The sequence below is a fragment of the Papaver somniferum genome, chromosome 2, assembly GCF_003573695.1.
Source record: "Papaver somniferum cultivar HN1 chromosome 2, ASM357369v1, whole genome shotgun sequence".
Lineage (NCBI taxonomy): Eukaryota > Viridiplantae > Streptophyta > Magnoliopsida > Ranunculales > Papaveraceae > Papaver > Papaver somniferum.
Window position 1 is genome coordinate 48973396 of NC_039359.1, and position 24643 is coordinate 48998038.

General features: G+C 42.7%; 2 pseudogenes; one reads left to right on the forward strand and one right to left on the reverse strand.

The window, feature by feature from the left end:
• LOC113350952 overlaps window positions 1–20153 on the reverse strand; it is a 43588-nt pseudogene extending 23435 nt beyond the window's left edge.
• Window positions 20154–20528: 375 nt separating this feature from the next.
• On the forward strand, window positions 20529–22388 carry LOC113347580 (annotated as a pseudogene).
• The last annotated feature ends 2255 nt before the right edge of the window (window positions 22389–24643 follow it).

Genomic DNA, 24643 nt, shown 5'->3' on the forward strand with positions numbered 1-24643 from the left:
AAAGATTTATCTTATCCTGTGATTTCATAATTAAATTAGCGTAAGATTGCTCTGCTTCATTATCTTTAACAGTATTTATCTTTTATTAACTTTGCCATGTTCAAAAACGCACCCGTTGTCTTCGGTACTACCGACAGTATCGTCGTTTACTGGTTAAAAGATTTATTACTTAGATCCACGGATCTACATTTTTCTAGATCTCGTACGGACCTATCTTTCCGTTGGGTTTCGTAAGTTTTCAAAGGATTTACGTGCAGTTTTAAAAGGGGTTTTCTCGCGTTTCCTCATACTTTCAATGAATCCGCACTTTTAATAAGAATTTAATCCATATACTTTAACTCATGTTTGAATCAAATGGGCTACCCTAAGAGTTCTCTGTGGCCCTCGGGCAGTTTCTCCCTGTCGTGGAATTAGGAATTTTCGCAAACTAACCCGATCCGCACGGACATTTCTGTTTCCCGCTGTTTGAAATTCCCTTGTGCAGAAAGATGCAAGAAGTAGGAAAATCCAGAGCCACGTCGAAGGAAGCACCGAGGACAACCCCGGTCATCACCCGGAGCAAGCAGAAAGGAGACAAAGCCAAAATGACCAGTCAGAGACAGGACACTGCGGAAATCACTTCGCCTATGAATGCTAATTCCGTTGCAGCCGCGGCCCTCAGAGCAGCGGCAACAAAATATAATACGACAGCGGCAGTCCCGAAGACTACGGAAGCCGTGAAAACTCTTGCTACGAATCAATTTCACCAACCAAAAGAAAGGGTGGATGAATCCAGAACGTACCAACCCGCGCACCCGCCAACCTTCGGAATGCCATCAACCAATGAGCTGAATCAAACTGTGCAGGTGGCTCTAACACCGCAGATGGGCACTCCGCCCGATCTGGGAATGCCAACAATCGAAGCTGAACCTCCCCCGCCTTTAGTACAAACCATAGAAGAAGGCGGCACGGTGGCCGTAATAGCACGAGCTGGGACTCCCAATCAAGGGTCGAACCAATCAGACCGATTGATGGCCGAACTTGAAGAATTGAAGAAAAGCCAAAAGGTTTACGCGGATGCTGTGGCTTTGTTGGCCAGAGAAAACCAGGATTTAAAAGACCGGATTGCCTTAAGCACAAACGAGCCAACAACTCGATGAAGCAAATTCAAAGGCACCCGAACCAAACCGAGACCGAAGAGTCATCGTAGCGGCCAATGGAAACGCGGCCAGAGGAAGTAGCGCATCCGACCCAGATTATACGATGGAGAGTCAAGCTATCACGAGCAGAGGAATGTAGGGCACCACCGCGCGATGGAAGAGCTGCGTGATGAAATGATGGCAGAGATCAGGCAATTAAAAAGTAGACAAGGCGGAGGAAGGTTGGAAGAAGTCATGAGAGAGGCTAACTCCACACCCTTAACTCATCGCCTGGCCAACACACCTATTCCACTCAAATGCCCTGTCCCGACATTCGAATGCTATGACGGATCCAGCGATCCCGCTGCACACATTCGGTATTATAACCGTGTACTGGCTAGATGGAGCCAGAACGACGCAGTACTCTGTAGATACTTCCCATCGAGTCTGAAGGGATCGGCATTGTCTTGGTTTGATAATCTGCCGCCAAACTCCATCCACTCCTACGACCAACTCGCAGAAAAGTTCTTAAGAACTTACATGTACAACAAGGCTGTTAATACTGGAATGGATAAGCTCTTTTCACTGGCAATCGGCTATAAGGAAACCACGAGGGAATACACCAACAGATGGCACAAGGTCTGCCAAGCCATAGGAAGTGTGGACCCGGTGGTAAGTATCAACTGCTACAAGTGGGGATTAGACCGAATGAGTCCACTCTTTGTTGAGATTCATGGAAGCGTGCCCAAGACAGAGGGGGATCTTCGAATAATTATTGAAAAACACGCTCGTCTTGAAGAAATCCAGCGTGAAAACCCGAGGGCGTACCCACAGAGAACTCACCGTACAATTCCGCAGAACAAACCACTGGAACCAAAAGGAATTGCTCGGTGGAACGACCCACGAAGATAGGAAAGAACGAAGGGACGAAAGGCGAAAAGACGATCGGAAGTTCGAAGATCAAGTTTACACAAAGCTCAATGCTAGCTATGCTCGGATCCTGCGAGAGGTCAAAGGAAGGGAAAATCTGGAATGGCCATGGTCTAAGGGAAAACAACCCCCAAGAACCGAGAAATCCAAAGATTACTGTGAATACCACTGTTTCAACGGGCACCAGACCGAAAAGTGTAAAAACCTCAAAATAATGATCCAGAAATTGATTGATGCGGGCGAGCTCAAACATTACATACGAAAGGATGTCGCAGAGGATAGATCTAAACGAACCAAGCCAGTCCAACTTCCAGAAGGGAACCGCACAATCAACACCATCTCATGTTCTGAAACCGCAGGGCCCTCACTTACAGCACAGATAGGAAAGAGGTTACGGAAGCAGTTCGAGGACCGATGCGAATTGTATAAGATCGATGGGATAGAGGTGGACGAACATGAAGAGTGGATGGACTCACCTATTATCTTCGATGCTGAAGATATCGACGAAGATATGGAAGACCATAACGACCCCTTGGTCCTCACACTACCCGTGGCTGGATGTAACCTTAAAAAGATCCTCATAGACGGGGGAGCTCAGTGAACGTTCTATTCTACGATGCATTCAAACGAATGAAGCTCCATGAAGAACAGCTAATGACCTCTTATTACACCATCTACGGATTTAATGGAGCACCCACGAAGCCCTTGGGAGACATCGTGTTGCAGGTTGACGCTGGACCCATGAAAGTAGAAACACGGTTCAGCGTAGTGGACGCCCCGTCCCCCTACAATGCCATCATTGGACGAAAATGGTTACATAAACTCAAGGGGTGGCGGCAACGTACTACCAATATCTCAGATTCCCTACACCTGAGGGAGTAATGGAAATCAAGGGAGATCGGGTCTCTGCAAGAGAGTGCCAAGCCACTCAGGATCGCATCAACAACGAACAAGAAAAGCAACACAAAACCCGAAGACTTAAAAAAAAGAAGCTGCGAAAGAGAAGGCCATAGACCAGTTCCTCAAGGAAACTACAGGATTTGACCAAAGATGATAATGTCCGGAACACAGAGACAAGTACTTCAGCAGCCAACGCTGGACAGAAACATACCAAGTAGCAATTAAAGAACGCCCCAGTCCTCGGGGATCCGAAGCCGGTTTTCACGCCAGTAGAGCCCGTAAAAGAAATCAACATAGGAACGGAGGAAAACCCGAAGATGATCAAAGTAGGGACCATAATGGACGAAAAGAGAGAAGATTCCCTGACCAAGTTACTTAAAGAATACGCAGATGTATTCGCCTGGAAATTAGGAGATATGCCTGGGATTGACCCAAAAATAATCCAACATGAGCTGCGCATCAAACCAGGCACGCCACCTTTCAGACAGAAAATAAGAAAAGTCGCGCCGGAATATCATAAGGCAGTGGAAAAAGAACTTCGAAAACTACTAGACGCAGGTTTCATCAAGGAGGTCAAGTACCCTACGTGGATCTCCAATATGGTCGTCGTTCCTAAGAAAAATGGGGGGGGTTAGGATATGCATCGATTTCACTAACCTCAACAAAGCATGTCCAAAGGATAGCTATCCATTGCCAAGCATAGACCAGCTAGTAGAAGCAGTAGAAGGATATGAAGAACTGTCATTCATGGATGGACATTCTGGCTACAACCAAGTGGCCCTGGCAGAAGAGGATCAGCCACACACAACATTCTACACACCACATGGTCTTTATTGCTACACTAGAATGCCTTTCGGACTTCGAAACGCAGGGGCAACATACCAAAGAATGGTCGATGCTATTTTTAGGCCATGGATTGGAAGCACCTTAGAAGTCTACGTTGACGATATGCTCGTCAAAAGCAAGCTGCGCAAATATCACCACAAGGATCTGAGAGACATCTTCGAAGCAATGAGGAAACACCGCATGAAAGTAAATCCAGAGAAATGTACTTTCGGTGTCACCTCAGGGAAATTCCTCGGGTATTTGGTAACAAAAAGGGGCATCGAGGTAGACCCAGCGAAGATTCAGGCCATAGTAGAAATGTCATCCCCAAAGAATTTAAAAGAAGTTCAGAAGCTCAATGGGTCCATAGCAGCCTTGGGAAGATTTATTGCCCGATCTTCGGACAAATGCAGACATTTCTTCAATATTCTCAAAAAAGGGAGCAAGTCTGAATGGACCGCAGAATGCGAAGAAGCCTTCCAAAAAATCAAAGAACACCTAGCTTCGATTCCGATCCGGCAGAAGCCGGATCCTGATGAGGTTTTGGCATTATACATAGCAGCAACCGAAGACGCAGTCATCGCAGTGTTGGTCAAAACCAATACGAAGATAGAACAACCTATCTATTACGTCAGTAAGACCCTCAATTCTACGGAAAGGAACTACACAAAGATCGAACAGCTTATCCTAGCATTGGTATGGGCTACTCAAAAGATGAGAACCTACTTCCTAACTCACTTCGTCCGGGTCCCATGCAAAGCACCACTGGAAGCAGTCCTCAAAAGCGCGGGAAAAGTAGGCAGAATAGCCAAGTGGAACACCCACCTGGACCAATTCAACATCATTCATGAAATCCATCATTCTCGAAAATCCCAAGTTTTGGCGGATTTCTTAGCAGACCTTCCCCTGGACAACAACGATGAGATTAAGGGAATACCAGAAGCCGAGGAAGAAAGCAAGGATCCAATGGATATCCTCGAAACCTCGAGTCAAAGACAATGGGAAGTCTTCGTCGACGGTTCCAAAAATAAGGAAGGAGCAGGAATAGGCATTGTCATCACCACCCCAACCGGAGAAAGGATTGTACAGGCACTAAGTTTAGAATTCAAAGAGCATACCAACAACATCGTCGAATACGAGGCAGTCGTACATGCCCTCCGAATAATAATAAAAATGGGAGTAGCCGACGTAAGACTAACAAGTGATTCACAGCTTGTCATACGGAAAATATGGCTCGAGTACAACGTGTACGATGACACCCTCTCAGCTTACATGGCCTTGGTCCAAACATTGGCGTCACAAATTCCGAACATCAAGTTCCGGCACTTATGCAGAAGGGATCTCAGGCACGCAGATGCCCTGGCATATATATCATCCATGCTGAAGGACGAAAGCATCGAAGCTATTAAAATAACAATGGTATACGAGCCTTCGATTACACCACAATTCTCCTTCGCTACCAATCAAGATACAGTGGAAGAAAATACCGAAGACCAGGTAGAAGAGGACATCCATAACGATTTCGACGAAGAAGATATCCTGTCAAGAGCAAATCAAGACGAAGATTTCAGCAACGAAGATGATTGGAGAACGGTGATCCATGCGTTTCTCGAAAAGGGAAGTTTACCCGCAGACCATAAACAGGCTAGGAAAGTACTCTCCAAAGAAGGAAGATATGATCTTCGGGATGGGGTCCTGTACAAGAAATCCTTCCTCGGACCGTTACTACGTTGCTTATCTTGAAAAGAGGGGCACCGAATTCTAAATGACATCCATTATGGAGACGCAGGGAATCATAGCGGTATGAGATCACTAGCCGACAAAGCCAAAACGAAAGGATATTACTGGCCCACGATGATACAGGATGCCGCAAGAATGTCCCGACGATGCGAAGAATGTCAGTGTTTCGCCAAAAAGATACACGCGCCAGCAACAATGTTAAATTCTGTAGATAGCCCATGGCCATTCGCAAAATGGGGCATAGATATCGTCGGGCCTTTCATCGAAGGATCAGGGAAAAGACGATTTTTGGATGTGTTTACTTTCATATTCCAGAACATCATCTGCAGGTTCGGCATACCAGCAGAAATGGTATCCGATAATGGTAAGCAATTACAAGGGAAAAACATAGACATGCTCTTCGATGCTTTCAAAATAAGGAAGAACAAATCCACCCCTATATACCCTCAAAGCAACGGACAAGCGGAAGCCACCAACAAGACCCTCGCCCTTATCCTCAAAAAACAATTAGAAGAACATAAGGGGCGGTGGTGTGAACAGTTACACAATGTGTTATGGGCATACAGGACAACGCGAAGAACTGCCACTGGGGAATCCCCGTTTCTTCTCACTTATGGAGCTGAAGCAGTCATCCCTACAGAGATACTCATGCCAACCACAAAGACCGAAGCGTGGGAGAAAAATCTCACAACAGACATGATGTTAGAGAGATTGGACGACCTAGAAGAAAGAAGGGAAACAGCATTGCAGAAGATGGAAAATTACCAACGAAGACTTGCAAGGGAGTACAACAAAAAGATAAAGCTTCGGAATTTTGTAGAGGGGCAGTATGTGTTGAGAACAATCCCACAGTATCAAAGAGAGAAGAGATGGGGAAATTTAGCACCTACGTGGGGAGGACCTTTTATAATACACGATATCGCGGGAAGCGGTTCCTACTACCTTCGTAATCTGAAAGGCGAAGTCCTCCGACATCCTTGGAATGCTAAGTGGCTCAAACCATACTTCCCATAGGGGCAACGCATCCTTGCAACTGCATGAAGGGTACCAGAAGAAGAAGGGAGCGTGACCACTCTACATGTTTCTATCTCTGGACGAGGAATTGCAGGCCTCAACCTATCAATCAAACAAGCTTTCTATATATCAACTAAACCTGTCGACAATATTGGGGAAAGTAGTTAATCTACAATCTCTCAGGGCTCCCCCGTCAGTGTCCATAAGTGTAATACCAGGGGGAAGGCACCCAGCAGAAAGAGATACCCAACCAATCTTAAGGCAACGGGTCGACGGAATGGGTGTATGTAAATTTTTTAACCCCATATCCTAGAACGTTTCCTCGGCCCCCACCGTATGGGAATCCTCTGGCCAAGGGTTCGCCAGCGGGGTGACAGGTCTCAAGCCGATCACGAAGGTACCTCCCTTCGGGATCGCACCCAAACACTTCAAATCCTCTTATATTTTTAGAGTCTTTCATCACAATGACTAAAATAAAACAACAAACTGATATTGCAGGTATATCAAAAAAAAAAAAAAATGATCCATTTCATAAAGGTTGGTTACAAAAAGCGACAAGGCCATGGATTGTAAATATACACATCCAAAATTTACAAGGAATACACAGCAAAAATATTCTCTTTTCACCAAAAATTTACAAGGAATCTCAACGGAAGGATAACGATGTTGCGGTCTCTACTTAGAAGGGGCCACCACATCAGCAGGATTGTTCCGAAGAGTTGAAGGGACGCTCCCACCAGACGAGGGTCCCGAAGAGCCAGGCAGGGAAGCAGGCATTGGACGACTTGGATAGCTTTTCACAAGGCCATGCTCGGTCTTAAGGCCAAGCTCAATCTTCTCCAGCATCTTGTTTGTCTCCTCAGCCAATTGATACCGAGCCTTGTGCTTAATAACTATCGTCCACTGTTGGGCTTGGGATAACAATGAAGACAGATGATTCACTTCTTTAGAAGCTGCACCAACGGCCTCTTCGCGGGACGCCGCCAAACTCTTAAAATGATTATTCTGTTATTCCTGCTGCGTTAAGGAAGATTGAGCCTTTTTAAGCTTTTCATTTGCAACGCGGAGTTGTCCCTCGAGCTCTGAAAAAGACAACACAAGGGAGTTAGCACAGTAAAGACACAATCACACTCGATGAAATAGAGTTATACCTTCGACACAAGACGAAGCCTCTTCATACTCATTAACAACCGCATCTCGCGCTTCATCAAGATGGTCATATTCCGCGAATAATTTCTTATAATCTAGTTGAAGGTTGGTGAGAGTAAATTGACTGGAATCTAATTCTACCTGCTTCATCGAATCCATGTGACGAAGGTGGTCGACCTCTTTGTTTATCTCTGATACCCCCTTGCTCAATCTGTACATACACACTTCAAGATTTCTCTCAGACTCAGCCTGACGAGCTACTTCAGCGCGGGACGCGGCAAGGGCCTTGCTTAGAGCATCGTCTTTGGCACGGGCATTGTCCCTTTCTCTGGCAAGATACAACACACTATCCTTAACTCCTGGAAAAGGGAGGGATCGAGCCTGTTGTAATTCCTCTTCCAGAAGTTGTATCATAGACTCCAACAAGGAAGTACGCTCATGGGATTCCCGCAAATTCTCACGTGTCCACAACAGTGTACCGTTGAATAAAGCACGGTCATAGTTATACAGATTCTGCATATCAACTATCTGAACATGCCTTGCGCGCCATACCTCAGCCCGAGCGTCCCACTTTTTGGCTTCGCTTTTAATTTTCTCAACAAGCTCTTTGATACGATATTTCTGTCGTGCCCTTTCATTGCGGAGCCATATCAGCTCGGGGATGCCGCCCACTGAAGATAGCGTGGGGAGACTCAGACAGAACACCCTAAGTAATGAAGGAATTATGACACATTGCGAGGGAAAAAGATGAAAAAGAGCCAAACCTATGAAAGCTGAAACTTGGCCGCGAGTTTGTTCTAACTAGGCGCGAACGACTGCAAGCTCTGAACGAAGACCAGCCTCCGCTTCACCCAGCTTTTCTTTCTCTTTGAGATTTTTCTTCAGCTCTTCAATTTCCACCTCAGCCGCAGATAATTCCTTTTCTTTGTGACGAAGCTTAGCCTCGAGATTCAGAGATTTCGCTTTGAAGAACTGATACACACGTGGTTACAATGCTCACTCCTCATCATCTACACATCAAGACGACAAACATTATTTTACCGAAGAATTCGATCGTCACGAAGAAATATGTACGAAAATTTACCTCCAAGACACGCTGCTGAGGAAAGCCATATTGATACCCGTCGGCTATGGCCATCATATCCGCAACGGAAGAAGGAGGCTCAGACACAAGGGTAGCTTCGGGAACACTCAAATTTCTTCCCCAGGCCTCAGATACCCGCGCCTTGGAAGACATTTCCATCATACGACGGGTATACGCATCAGAATCCTTTTCACCAGTAATAACCGGGGCGGGATGAGGGACAAATAGCAGATCCTTTTTCTTGAGCCAATCCATTATGGCGTCCTCACCCTCAGATGTCGGCGAATGAGGAAGATCCGCGGCAGGCGAATCAATCACCGACTTCCCCTTTTCTGATACGGCCCCTTCAGCACAAATGTCGGCACCAACATGCGCACCATGCTCCTCCGCGCCACCATCCTGAACAGCAGCGTCTTCGTTATCAGCAACCCCGAGCACATCCCAATCGTCATTGGGGGAAAGTAGAGAGAAGTCCTCAGGAAAATCGAGGGCATCGTCGAAGAACTCCCCTGTGGAATACATCCGGTCAAAAGAAAACTCTTGAGAAAGGGTGGGGAGAGTATCCGCGGCATCACCAGCAGGGACAGAAATATCACCATTAACACCGCCATCAGCTACCACGGCGTTTTTCTCCCTTCATCACCATCATGACCCGCACGGACCTCTTCTTCGACATTGAGAGGGGAAGTATCAGTACGTTCCTCCCCATCTGTAATCTCCTCATCCTCAGCAAACTCTTCGTTCACCGGACTGGTAACTTCTTCATGAGCCTCAGCCTCACCCATCACAATGGTAGAAGACTGCTTCGACTTAATCTTTTTCTTCTTCGACACCTGAACCAACACCACAAAAAGAGTTATTTTTCCCCGAACAGTTGAATTTCTAAAGAAGGAAAAGCGCAGCTAGAAACCGCATACCTGGGCAGTCGAGGCACTCCTCGGTGGAAGTATAGCACCAGAACCTTCCTCCTCGTCTCCCTCAACGACGTCAAGGGCATAAGGAAAATTCATACCTGAGAAGTTTAAACGCCAGGGACAGAAATCTCCATAACGAGCAGGAGGAGATTCACGTGGCCTGCTACTCTCAGTAGGACGCCAACCGCGTGGACCGGGAATCCAACCGTACGCCCAAGGACCAACAACTTCGATAACGGTAGCGTGCCACTCGTAGTCATGGTCGCGCTTGATCCTCTCGCGTGCCGGAAAAAGTTTCCGCTGACTAGACCCTTCCGTGCCGGGAACATACTTCAGCTTGGCATCGCTGACCTCATTTAACAGACGAATTTCGCCCCGAGGAGCAGCAAGATTCCGAAGGCTAACACTCCACGGCTTACGGTTCCTACTATTGACGTAATCACCGAAGGAGTTATTGAAATTCTCAGGAGTATACCATTCCTTCTCCGCGGGATTGGGAACGTAACAAGTCATTGTCGTCTCTCCCTTACTCCGCAGATAGCACTCCCTCAGTGCACGGAGATAATTCCCCGATAGTTGCGATACAGAACGGCTGTGAGTATTGGTGGAAGAGCCTTCACGACTAGCAAGCACATCATAGTAGAAGGAATCACCTGACTTGTATAACGGCAGCATAAGACCAGCTTCGAACGCTCCAACCGTAGTCAACAAATGAAATTCATCGAACTCATACCTTGAGATAAGCTCATAAGTAATATCATCCTCAGGGGCATAGAAACGAACCTCGAAGGCTTGAAGCTCATGCTTTTCCTTGAATATTTCGAGATCAATATGCTTGAACGTTACTTTTTTCTTGCTGACCGAAACGCTGCGTATCAATGGGGCAGCCTCATCCTCCTCGGCGGGACCGGATGAACCAATGAAAGCCTCGGAAGCCTTTCTCTTCAAAGAAGGATTTTTTGAAGACTCAGCCCTCGGAACACACCTTTGGTATTCCCTTTAAAAGAACTTATAGGAGGGGGCGGCAGATGACGCTCGGGCTCTACAGAACGTAGAGGAGGAACATCAAAAGCGACAGCACGGTCGGTGGCTGCGTACTCCTAACATCATCACGAGGACGAGACACCGCGCGATCGACAACTCTTCGAGACCCAGAAGGATTTGTCGAAGGAACCTCTTCCCTAGAAGATGAGGCCTTCGCCCCAGAAGAAACTCGATTTCTACGAACATCATCTTGAGACTCTCTACGCGGAGGAGATCTCGATAGACCAGAACCAGGAGTCTGATAAGGAAGCCGCGGACGGTCAGACATGGCTGCGAAAAGATTAATCATAAACAAGTCAAAAACAAACACAAGGACATCATAAGATCAAAAAATCCACATAAATAGCAATCCACACACGATAACGCAGAAACCCTAAAATTAGCATACATGCTCGAAACTCCCTAAATCACTACCCTGAAAGGCTCAAGCAAAACAATGGCCTCCTTGATTTAAGACGAAGAACAGGGGCAAACTAGCATGCAAGCATTAAAAGAAGTTCTTCATCACAAACAAGGGACAACAGTAGCAGAAAATTTACAAATCAACATAGCGTAAAACAGTGGAAACAAAGAAAAGAAAAAACTTACCAGCAAAAACAGCAGCAGAAAGAACAAATCAGAAATAAAGAGGAGGCAAGTGTGATTAATGCTAAGGCGGAGAGAATTTAAGGACTGAAGAATGAAGACTGACAGAGAATTTAAATGAAGACTGACAGAGAATTTAAGGGCTGAAGAACAAGGAATGAAGAGCAAGGAATGAAGACGGAGAGAATGAAATTAATTTTTCTCTCTTCCTTAATATACTCGAAAGAAAGAGGAGGAAGTTAAGAGAGGAATGGGAAACGTGCCCATTAAATGAGCAATTAATGCACGAATAAAGAAACATGCCCAAGTATCTAGGAGAAGTTATTAGGAGAGAGGAAGAATATGTAACGACTATTTTCTTCAATGCTCCCGCTAAACACTCAAGCCCGAAGAAAAGGGGCAAATTGTGTGCACATATTTCATCATCAAACACGTGTATATAGGAACATACGTGGAGAGCATGCGGACAAAGTCATCAAAGCATGATGACATGTGCCCACAACCAAGATGCCCATCCCGCCGACGTTGGATCGTTGCCCGAGCAAATCTAAGGGCAGAAGTTAAAGGATGTTCCGGTAACACGCTGTACTGCGGAGCACCAAATAACTCCCAAAGAGTTACTTTATCTCATCCCCAAAAGAAGCCAAGATCAACGATGGAGAGAAGATGTACTGACATAGACGCGACAGAGGCAGAGAACACTTGCCTGACACGAGCAGGCGCCTCAACTACCCGCATTAAACACTCTGAGCAGCATACGTGTCGATCAACCCGTGGAACGAACGAGGATGACTCTGCGTGATGAAGTTACGAACGAAGACCCCTGCGTGATGGACACAAAACACAAGAAGATAAGGTTCCAACGGCCTTCAGAGATGGGTCCCACACTCTAACCCTATAAATACCCCCTCTCCACCAAGAGTAAGGGGGAAAAACGGGGAAGGAGAGAGAGAGAAAAGATTGTAAGTGTAAGTTAGTCCTTTACAATAGATAGACCAATGTAAACTACAAAGTCACTCGACTATCTTTGTAACCATCAAGTACATAGTGAAACAACAACCCCGTGGATGTAGGCCTTAGTGCTGAACCACGTAAATCCCGGTCTCATTTACACTTCAGCACTTTATTTTTGTCTAACGCTTCATGAGTTTTACTTTTATGCTTCGTTTTCTTTATCTCCCCTTGCGCAAACGCCACTCGCAGTATTCTTAGATGAGGCTATGATAAACCCGAAGGTTTTGAGCCAAGGAATCAATGTCATTGTATTATCAGCACGAGTTGGTACCTAGAGTTTGAATATTGTTTGTGAACATATAGATGCCTACGTGATTTACGTGTTCACAAAATCATTGGCAACACATGCTCTAAAGGTGACACTATGACATCTAACAGATATGGTCCAGGGGTATCCAACATCTTCTGAATAGCAGCCCTCACTTGCCTCACCTTCGTCACACGAGCTAATGGAATATCACATGCCTCTGCAAACTTCAACATATCTGGGAACATTTCAGACTCTTTCGCTGGGTTTCCAAGATATGAGTGACCTCTGTTTGCCTTATAAAACCGATCCTCCCACTGAACAGCCATACCCAAATACTGATTATTCAGTAGCAAAACCTTCACCGGTAAGTTTTCCACCCTTACTGTCGCCAATTCCTGAATATTCATCATAAAACTTCCATCGCCATCTATGTCCACAACGGCAGCATCAGGTCTAGCAACAGCAGCCCCGATTGCAGCGGGCAATCCGAAACCCATAGCGCCAAATCCACCAGAAGTTAACAATTGCCGAGGTCTTTTATACTTGTACCATTGTGCAGCCCACATCTGATGCTGCACAACACCGGTGCTAATAATAGCATTTCCTTGCGTTAACTCGTCCAAAGTTTTTATCACATACTGAGGAGGAATTGATTCTCCAAAAGTCTTAAAACTCAACGGGTGCTTCTTTTTTTGCTCCTCGAGCTCCTCTCTCCAAGGCGAGAAATTGTGTTTCAGTTTTGAAATCTTTCCCCCTAACAACTTATTTAAACCCCCTAACGCCATCCCAATATCAGCACATGCAGAAACATGTGGTTGTTTGTTCTTTCCAATCTCAGCTGGATCAATATCAATGTGAACGATCGTCAAATCTCACCCCAAATGCAAGTAGCAAATCGGCTTTATCAACAGCATAGTTTGCGTATACAGTTCCATGCATACCAAGCATTTGCAAAGAAAGTTCATCTGTGCAGGAATGAACACCTAAACCCATCAAAGTACTGGCAACAGGTATTCCAGTAAGCGCAACAAACTGTCTCAGTTCTTCACTATAGTTTATGCACCCACCACCAACATATAACACAGGTTTATTTGATTCTGAAATTAACCTAATAATTTGTTCTAAAAGGTTTTTCCCAGGTGACTTTGGTACTTCTGACATATATTCATGTAATATCATGGGGTTATTCCATTTAGGAACAACATGCTGTTTCTGTAAATCTTTAGGTATATCGATAAGGACCGGACCAGGTCGTCCCGATCTAGCAAGAAAAAATGCTTCTTTAACAACACGAGGAATATCATCCACTTCAAGAACAAGATAATTTTGTTTGGTAATTGATCTCGTTACCTCAACAAATTGAGGTTTCCTGGAAAGCATCAGTACCAATCATATTCCTCGGAACTTGGCCTGTAATAGCAACTACTGGAATACTATCGCGTAATGCATCAGCAAGACCTGAAACAAAGTTAGTAGCCCCAGGACCAGAACTAGCAATGCAGACACCAGGTAAGCCAGAAGCACGAGCATACCCTTCAGCAGCAAATATTCCACCTTGTTCATGCCTAGGAAGAACATTTCTAATTGTTGAAGACCGAGTTAAAGCTTGATGAATTTCCAGTGTTGCGCCACCTGGATAAGCAAAAACAATTGTGACTCCTTCACGTTCTAAAGCTTCAACTAGAATATCAGCTCCATTTTTGGGTTCATTGTCTATAGATCTTGAAACAAACGGAGGAGCAGAGTGCATCGTCGTGGTGGTCCTGGTGGTGGAATCGTTTGTTTCAACGGCTGTAGCCTTGGGTTTGCTTGATTCATTTTGAAACGAATCAGGGAGCAGGCTTGTCAGCTGTAGAACGCGAGAGTAGGTCTTGTTGGAACGGGGAGAAAATGGGTTTTCGTGGAAACGAAGGAAGACGAGTATCGTGATGGCTTTCTATGGAGATTAACACGTGCAATGATGGACGCCATTGAAGTAGCAAAAGCCAAATATTTAGCACTAGTGCTTAGTATTAAATGGATGAGTGTACCATTAACAAGAGAGAGACCCTATTTATATAGACATATATTATACCCTGTTGGAGATAGATAGTCAGACAAACTACTTCCTAAGCATGAATCCCCACCTTAAAGGTTTGTAATAATGTAGTGGTATAGCTGAGGTTATGGCGGGTTGGGTCCGGGATTGGGGTGGAACCATAACTGGAGAATGAGTTCATGTTACAGCACCCAGACACGGTATTACCTGATATACTCCTTTTTGGTGGGTGGGTAATTCCATATGAATTAACTGAAATGTTTTATGTTCATGAACTTCCAGTAGTGGATGATAATGATGACGGAAGGGTTTGGTGTGGAACCATAACCGGAGAATTTTCAGTACCCTCAGCAATTGAATGCATCAGACAAAAGCATCCGAAACTAAATTGTTAAAAAAAAAGGTATGGAATTCTTCTATCTATCCAAGTGTTTCTAGTAATATGTGGAAATTGATTAAAGGAGTGTGTATTTCTGATGAAAATTTAAAGAAGAGAAATTTCATTGTTGCTTCCAGATGTGTACCGTGTAAGAAAATCAGAAGAATATCATGTGGCAATGTGAAAAAGGCTGTTAAATCTGACAGTGGTTGGGAAGCATCTTTAAGTTTGTGAACCCAATCTTTTATGAGGAGATCCCGAATCTTGCAAAATACAAGATCCTAGTAGTGGGGGAGATTTGGATAAATACTGCATTCATAACCATAAAAGAAATCTGGTTCTTGAGAAACAAATGAGTTTTTGAGGGAGAAACATTCACTGATGGTATAATCAAGAATAAAATAATGAAGTTTATTCTTGAATGTGATGTGAGAATAAAAGGGATTGTGTGGAACACAGCTTATGACATGGAAGTTCTTAGATTCTTTGGTTTGAAATATAGAAAAATGAGGTGTACAAAAAAGGAGGTATTTTTCCAACTACCAACCGATAATCAATTGCTCTTTTGCTTTGATGGGGCTTCAAAAGGGAATCTAGGAGAGGCAGGTTATGGTTTCATATGGAGGGATACTAGAGGTGATTTTATAACTGATGTGGCAGGTGAGATGTGACTTCTTTGTTGAAATAGTGGACAGTGAGAAATGAGTTTACTTCTCTGATCTTCAGAACTGACTCAAGCGCGGTGAATAATGCATATAGAAAGAATAAGGTTCCACGATATGCAGTCACAGGATGGACAAATATTTGTGCTAATATATCATCTTGGAAGTTTATAAAAGTAAACTTCTCAGCCGACAAAATTAGGTAAAAAATAAGTTGATTTCCATTGAGGGCAAAGTCACGACCTGAATTTTTGGGGGAACTGGAAAGTGCAGAGAAATCATATTTGAGAGTTTGTTAAAGTGTAGATACATAGGTGCCTAAGAATACTGGTTGGTATATTTTGTTTTTGCTTTGGAATGCCTTATGAGAGTTCTGTAATTAATTTAGTTATTCTTTGATTTTAATAAAATCTAAAAGTATCTTGAGTTACCTCTACGGTAAAGATTGGTTATTTGCGTTACCTCCCCTGAAAAATAAAATTAGCAAACATATTTAAACCTTCGCCCAACCTTGATTAAGAAAAATAATTAATCATTAATCACATATAAGGTTAGATAGTCAAATGGTCAAGTGAGACATCAGCTCATTTTATGCTTTTTGCTTGATCGATTTTTTTTTATTACTCCTTCCGTCCAACTTTATTTGCTTAAATTGTGTTTTTTTTAACATATTTGTACCAAAAAATTGGTATATTTCCAATTAAATTTTTCTAATTATCAAGAAAGAAACAAAACTAGGATATAAAAACTAGTATATTGAACCAACAATTTGAAAGATCGATCATGCATGTGGAAGTAATTTGAATTTCTATCAAGTTTTTACAAAATTCAAATTAAGTAAGTAAACTTGGACGGGAGTAATTTTTTTTGGTACCCATCATTCAGCTCACTGTATACGATGTAATTAATTTGGTACCCATCAATCTACATAGACATACTTACGTAGGCAGTCGGGGCTACATGGTAAGAGATTTATATCTGCTTACTTAATTGATCCGAAGGGCCATAAAGAGGTTTTAGGATTAACTATATTTGCTTGCTTTTAACCCGAATTACAGTGATTCGAAAAGCTATTATATTGCAGAAGGCCCTTTACCATCCATTTCAAGATAAAAAAACGAATGTCACACAACTAGATCAGTTACTATCGTATTGCCCACATAAATTACCGATCTGTTCATTATAGTATTTCCCAAATTTTAGCCGGAAATCAACAGGATCCAGTCGGGTCGGATAGCTAGTCATGTGTTGGAAAGTTTCCGTTTACTGAAAATCCACCATCAAGGCAAATAACTTGACCAGTGATATATGAAGCACCGGGGAGGCATAAGAAGGCGACAAGAGGTGAAATTTCATTTGGAGCTCCAAAACGCCTCATTGGAGTCCTAGTGATTACGCGCTCTACGTATCCTTCTTTTTGCATTTCCTGATGAAAAAACATAATATTTGTAACCGGAATAGTACAGCAAGGATCATTTCATACATATCTGAAAGGCGTAAAATTAACCGATGGTTGTTATTACTCTTTCAATAATTGGGGTCTTAATTGACCATGGCGCAACACTGTTGACACGAATGTTGTCTTTGGCCCACTCACAAGCGAAATTCTTTGTTACTTGGTTAATTGCTCCTGATTAGAGCTGGCAAACGGGCGGGCCGGGCTGGCTTGTGACCAATCCGCGGGTTACGGGTTAATACAAGCCTAAGTTTGCGGGTTGAAATTCTTCACGGGTGGTCATTTTTTCAACCCGCGCCCGTCCCGGGTAAAGCTTGCGGGTTCACGGGAGCTCACGGGTTAGCTGGTTTATGTTGAGTCAACTCGCCAGAAATCGATTTCTGGGCTATTTCCGGCCACATTCAGGCCACATTCAAAAACTCAAAATTGCAAAACTAAACTAATTTTGCATTTAAAGGATTAAAAGAACACAAATTACAAATACTAGTCATTAGTAGTTTAAATACTTTAGTTACAGTACTTCATCAGTTCATGTCATGAATCATGATGATATTTTCCACGTGAAACTGGTGCAGGACAGGCAGGTGCACAACCAACAGTTGGATCCTCATTCACAGAATCTAGCATCTCAACATCATCATCCTCACCATCACTACTCATAACATCATTATAATAGTCTTGTTCTTGTAACTCTTGTTCTTGTACACTTGACATACTGGAGACATCAGAGAGAGTAACCTAAAAACAATAGCACAAAATTAGAGCTAAACACATCAGAGAGAGTCATATCATTGTTTGTACTTTATGACTTTGTGTCGAACAATAAAGATATTAACAACCACTTACTTGCATTGCAATTTGCATCCCATTCAATTGACAGTCACAGACTCATAGTAACATTATCAGTTTATCACAATTCACAATTTTACACACAAATGGAGAGCATAATACCATACACATTATTATCTTGAATAAGATGATATCCAGCTTTAACAACCAAAACCCAGTCATGGACTTGGAATGTTGGATACTCAACAAAGAAACATCAAGAAAGGAAGTTCACATAATAAACCCCCACTTTGTTCTTTCAAGGTAGGAGGTAGCACACTAGCACTAGTCAGTAGTCACTACTCACTACTCACTAGGTCTTGCCAAATACAAAAATACAATCATTGGAGAATGGAGAATTGAGATGAATGAAAATGTAAAGAAAGAACCAACTGTAATTGTGTCTGTAACACACTGTATCCATGCTCTAATTAAAATAAAATATGCACAATCACATATTCACATACATAAGCAAATCCCTAATTAAAACCACATAGTTTGAGCCTTTGAGGCTTTGAGCTAATAAAAACATCCATCCAAGATTCCTAATAAAACATATGCACAATCACATATTCACAATCACATACATAAGCAAATCCCTAATAAAACCATAGAAAATATTAAATTCAAACCAATCTTTAATCAAGATGTTATACCTGAAGATCTTTGAGAAATTACTGCACCTGGAGGCTGGAGATCTTCCACACAATATTAAAAAGAAGGGAACTTCAATTGAAACCTTAACAGAGAAATTGAAGAAAGGAGTTACTGCACAATCTATCAAGAAATTAACCTCTAACAATTCAAATAAAATCAAAGTGATGGAAATTCAAATTACCTGAAGATTAATTTGCACCTGAAGGACTTCTACATTCAAAAAAAAAAAAAAAATTAAATTCAAACCCTAACATCCAAAAAATTGAAAACAAAACAAAAAGAAATTAACTTTCGAAAACCATAACATTACCTGATGAGTGATGAGAATTGAAATCAAAAATAGGGTTTTGAAGATACGAAGAGAAATAGGGTATGAGAAAAGGGGTTTCCCTCTTTCACTTTCATACTTTCTCTCACACCCACAGTCCCGCTTGCTTACACAGAGAATACTCAAGAGTCAAATGACTCAAATCCTTCAAGATCGAAGTAGTAGCAGACAGAGAAGACGAAAGAACTTTCAACTTTGTCTGTGAACTTTGCCGCTGGGAAGTGCTGCGGACGGAGAAGAAAAGAGAAGAAAAGACGAAGTAGGGTTTTTTTGTTTTTATACCATGGCTGCATGGCAGATGAGCGAGACACGTATAGTGACACCCGACATTATGAATGAAGTGCGGGTTAACGGGTTAACCCGTGATTGTACGGTCCGTGCCGGGTTAACCCGTTTTTTGACGGGTCACCATTTCTCCAACCCTAACCCGGCTTGTTTAGAAACCAGCCGGTCCGGGTTCGGGTTTTCACGGTCCGGGGACGGGTTAACCCGCGGGTTTCAACTTGTTTGCCAGCTCTACTCCTGATTAAACAAAATTCTTTGTTACTTGGTTATTTGCTCCTGATTAAACAAAAAAACTTGAGGTAAAGCGACGATCCCAGCAACAGAAGAGATGAAAACTATGTTTCCTGAACCAGAAGCTTTTAAGAGAGGGTGTGCAAGTATTGACAGATAGTATCCAGAATCAAAGTTGGTAGCAAATATCTTCCAATGATCCTCGTCCGTGAAATTTGAGGTTTCTTTGAAAATAGCTGTTCCAGCATTGTTTACCTGTAGTACATAACCAAGTTCAACCAGTAGACATTATGTTTATACCAAAAAGATGGGTCAGTACGTTTCTGACAACTTACAAGGATGTCGAGTTTTCCCTTAAAAGCAGTGGAGATAGTCTGGATTAACTTTTTTGTATCAGACGAAACTGAAGCATCAGACACTGAACCAGTAACTTTGTAACCTTTTTCTTCCCAATCTTTCAAGCATTTCTGGATATCTGTTTTGTTTCGAGCAGTCATATGAACGATAGCTCCAAGTCCAGCTAACTCCTCAACTACAGCATGTCCAATTCCTTTGGTAGCACCAGTGACAAGAGCAGTCTTTCCCTCAAGTGACCATTCTTTGAATGTTGACGCAAATGTAGGAGGAGGGATATCACTTGTCTTAGTGGAAATGGGCTGTTCAATAGCTGAAGCTCTGTTTTTGATGGGTTGATTTCCAAATGAGTCAGACAGAGAGTTCATGATTTGTAGAGCACGAGCAGAAGAAGGTCTTGTTTGAATGGAGTGGAGATTTAACTTGGAGAAATGAGATTTTTGTTGGATTAACTTCAACATAGAAGTCACTAACAAGTCGGTTAGGACAAGATTAGGAAATTGATGTAATCCTAAGGGAATTAGAAGTCATCTAGTTCTAAGAAAAGAAAAGAAATGTAATAAGATAATAGGATTAGGAAAAGGAATTCATAGTTCTATATATATATATGATCACCAAAGTTGTGGTTGATCATATGAGCAAGATTAGAACTTATGTTTAGTTTTGAGAGATTTTCTAAACATAAATAAAGAGAGTTGTCTTTATATAAGCTAAGTTTCATCTTGCAGTTGCCAATAATTACACCGCCTTCAAACCAGCGTAAGAACCACAGAACATTCGGTATACTGTCAAAAGGTGTTGAGGTAGAAGGTATCTCATTTCCTCCATCCAAATATGGCAACTGCATCATTGGCTTTTAAGTCCAGGGAGGATCATCGGAAACAGTTAGAATTAGAAGAAGCTCGTAAAGCTGGTCTTGCACCCGCTGAGGTTGATGAAGATGGAAAAGAAATCAATCCTCATATTCCGCAGTATATGTCATCTGCACCTTGGTATCTCAATGCTGAGAGACCGAGTTTGAAACATCAAAGGAAATGGAAACAAGATCCGAATTACACCGATAAATGGTATGAAAGGGGTGCAAAGATATTTCAGGCCGACAAGTACAGGAAAGGCGCTTGCCAAAATTGTGGGGCTATGACACATGATGCCAAGTCATGCATGGAAAGGCCTCGGAAGAAGGGAGCAATACATACAAACATGTACATTGCGCCTGATGAAAAGATTGAAACATTTGAATTGGATTATGATGGCAAGAGAGACCGATGGAACGGATATGATACCTCAACAATGCTCGCATCGTGGACAGATACGAGGCCAGAGATGATGCCAGAAGAAACCACCTAAAAGAGCAGCAACTGAAGAAATTAGAGGAGAAAAGCAATAACCAAAATGATGAGGCTGCGGCAGTGGCCGAGGTGAGTGATGAGGATGAAGATGATCTGAGAGTAGATGAAGCTAAGGTTGATGAGAGCAAACAAATGGATTTTGCTAAGGTGGAGAAACGTGTGAGAACCACTGGTGGTGGAAGCACAGGAACCGTCAGGAACTTGCGTATTCGGGAGGATACATCGAAATACCTTTTGAATCTAGACGTCAATTCCTCTCACTATGATCCCAAAACTCGTTCTATGCGTGAGGATCCTAATCCAGACACTGATCCTAATGAGAAGTTCTATGGAGGTGATAACCAGGACAGAACCAGTGGCCAAGCATCAGAGTTCAAGCAGCTCACTATGCATGCTTGGGAGGCTTCCGAGAAGGGGCAAGATATGCACATGCAGGCTGCTCCTTCCCAAGCTGAATTTCTGTATAAAATTTTTATGATTACCAAGGATAAGTTGAAGACGAAAACAAAAGATACCATCATGGAGAAGTACGGTAATGCAGCAACTGATGAGGACGTTCCTAGAGAGCTTCTCCTTGGACAAAGTGAGAGTCAGGTCGAGTATGACCGTGCTGGTAGAATCATCAAGGGCCAGGAGATGGCCATTCCAAGGAGCAAGTATGAAGAAGACATCTACCCAAATAACCATACGACAGTTTGGGGCTCGTGGTGGAAAGATCACCAGTGGGGTTACAAGTGCTGCAAACAGATGATTAAGAACAGCTACTGCTTAGGAATTGCAGGAATTGAGGCGGCTGAAGAGGCAATTGATCATATGAGAGCCAATATTGCTCGCAAGGAGGCTACTGAAGAAGTACCTGTAGCAGCAGAGGAGAAGAAGCTTGCTCCTTGGGGAACTGATGTACCAGAAGATCAGGTTCTTGATCCAAAACGGCTGAACGAAGCCCTCAGGAAGGAGGATGAAAGGAAAAGGGAAGAGCGGGATGAAAGAAAGCGGAAGTATAATGTTAAATGGAATGATGAGGTCACTGCTGAGGATATGGAGGCATATAGGATGAAGAGGACCCATCATGACGATCCAATGAAGGATTTTCTGAACTAGTGAACATTTCCTTTGGTTGCGAGAACTTGTTTAATTTTTCGGCTCAGTATGTTTAATATGTTCTCTGTGATCTATCGAGACCAATGACTGTTCCCGGTGAAATTATTCTGTATTTGTATATATATGTTTGTTTTCTGGTGGCTTGGATCAAAACTGACAAGGTTAAGGCGTTTTTTATGGAGGCAAACCATCATGAAAGTTCTAACAAAAAAAAATGTTGAATTAACTTCAACATAGAAGTCACTAACAAGTTGGTTAGGACAAGATTAGGAAATTGACATAATCCGGCTCCTTCAAGTTGGGATATGTAAAAAAAATTCTTTCAAAAAGTTTCGTGATCCCATGAGATGAATTAGAAGATAACTTCAAATGTTTCGTGAACACTTATTGATGTTGCTAATTCTGACTGAACTGTTCCAATTCCCAGAAGTGATACAGGGGGAGCTTACTGTCCTCCCTAGAATTTACAAAATTACTATTTTAGGCTTAGAAATTTAAAATTTTCCGTAATTCTCCCCCTGGGTTCTACAAAATAGCTAAAATATACTTCGTTTGTGTAACTTTTTAAAATGCACATGTCCTAACAAGCATAAGATGAAAGAAACATGTCAAGAATAATAATTTGGTGTGTTTATTCTTATTCCATAAACATATATTTATACAAGCCAAGATTCGGGACTCAAGGAACAAAGACTTTCCTAACACACATATAATTCTTTTTCCTATACCATATCTAAGACTGTCTATTCGAGTCTTAAACAAATTCCACCTTTAAGAGACTTATATATGTAATACTTTCCATATCAGTCTCAGATACGTGTCTTAATACCCTCCCCTCAAGACGGAGCATGCAGGTCACAAATGCCCATCTTGGACAAAATTCCATGAAACCGAGCATTCCCTAATGATTTAGTGAAAATATCCGCCAATTGCACTTTGGTAGGAGTGTAAGAAGGTGATATAATATTCCGCAATATTTCATCCCTGACCAGATGACAATCCACCTCTAGATGCTTGGTACGTTCATGAAAAACTGGATTTTTAGCAATGTACAATGCTGACTGACTATCACAAAGAAGACTCATTCCTTGTATATTTTGAACTCCCAAATCTCGGAGTAATTGTTTTAACCATGTCAATTCACACGTTGCTGCCGCCATCGAGCGGTATTCTGCTTCAGCTGAGCTACGTGACACAGTGTGTTGCTTCTTAGTCTTCCAGGACACTGGCGATTCTCCAAGAAGTACAAACCAGCCTGTTAGAGAGCGCCTAGTTAGAGGACAACTTGCCCAATCTGAGTCACACCAACCTCTCAAGTTTAGACTACTATCCGAGCGCAGCAGAATTCCTTGTCCAGGACTCTTCTTCAAATATCTAACCACACGCAGTGCGGCTTCCCAATGCTCCAGTCTAGGTTTTTGCATAAACTGAGACAAAGTATGTACAGAGTAAGAAAGATCTGGTCTTGTGACTGACAGATAAATTAGACGTCCAACCAGTCTTCTATATTTCTCCACATCATTGAGCAACTCACCTTTTGCCAAAGCAAGACGATGATTCGTTTCCATTGGAAATTCCGCAAGGTTTGCTCCCAACAAACCTGTTTCCATAATAATATCCAACGCATATTTTCTTTGGCATATGTAGAAGCCTTGTTTACGACGAGCCACTTCCAAACCTAGGAAGTATTTTAATCTTCCCAAATCTTTCATCTTAATACATTGACCCAAGTATGTCTTAAATTTTGTAAGCTCAACTAGATCATTACCTGCAATAACCAAATCATCAACATACACCATTACATTAAGTTGCATCTTTCCCTTAACCATAGTAAAGAGAGAATAATCTGAGTATGATTGACGAAACCCATAATTCTTCAATGCGGCTGACAATTTTGCAAACCAACACCGGGGAGCTCGTCGTAGACCATATAAGGATTTCTTCATCCTACACACCATATTCGGATTACCCTTGGAAAACCCAGGCGGTATCTTCATATACACTTCCTCCTCCAAATCTCCATGAAGAAATGCATTATGTACATCCATCTGATGCACTTCCCACTCTTTAGCTGCTGCAGCGGCCAGAAACATACGAACAGTTGTCATCTTCGCCACTGGTGCAAACGTTTCATTGTAATCTAATCCTTCAACTTGATGATTTCCAAAGATTACAAGTCTCGCTTTTAATCGTACCAACTTCCCGTTCTCATCATACTTTTCTGTATAGATCAACTTGCTGCCTTGTGCCTTTTTACCCTGCGGTAACTCTGTCAAATCCCATGTACCTTGTTCTTCCAATGCTCTTATTTCTTCTTCCATTGATTTCCTCCATCCTGGATACTTCATTGCTTCTCTGAAACTTTTAGGCTCAGACTTTGCATTTAGCGCTACAAGATAAGTTTTATG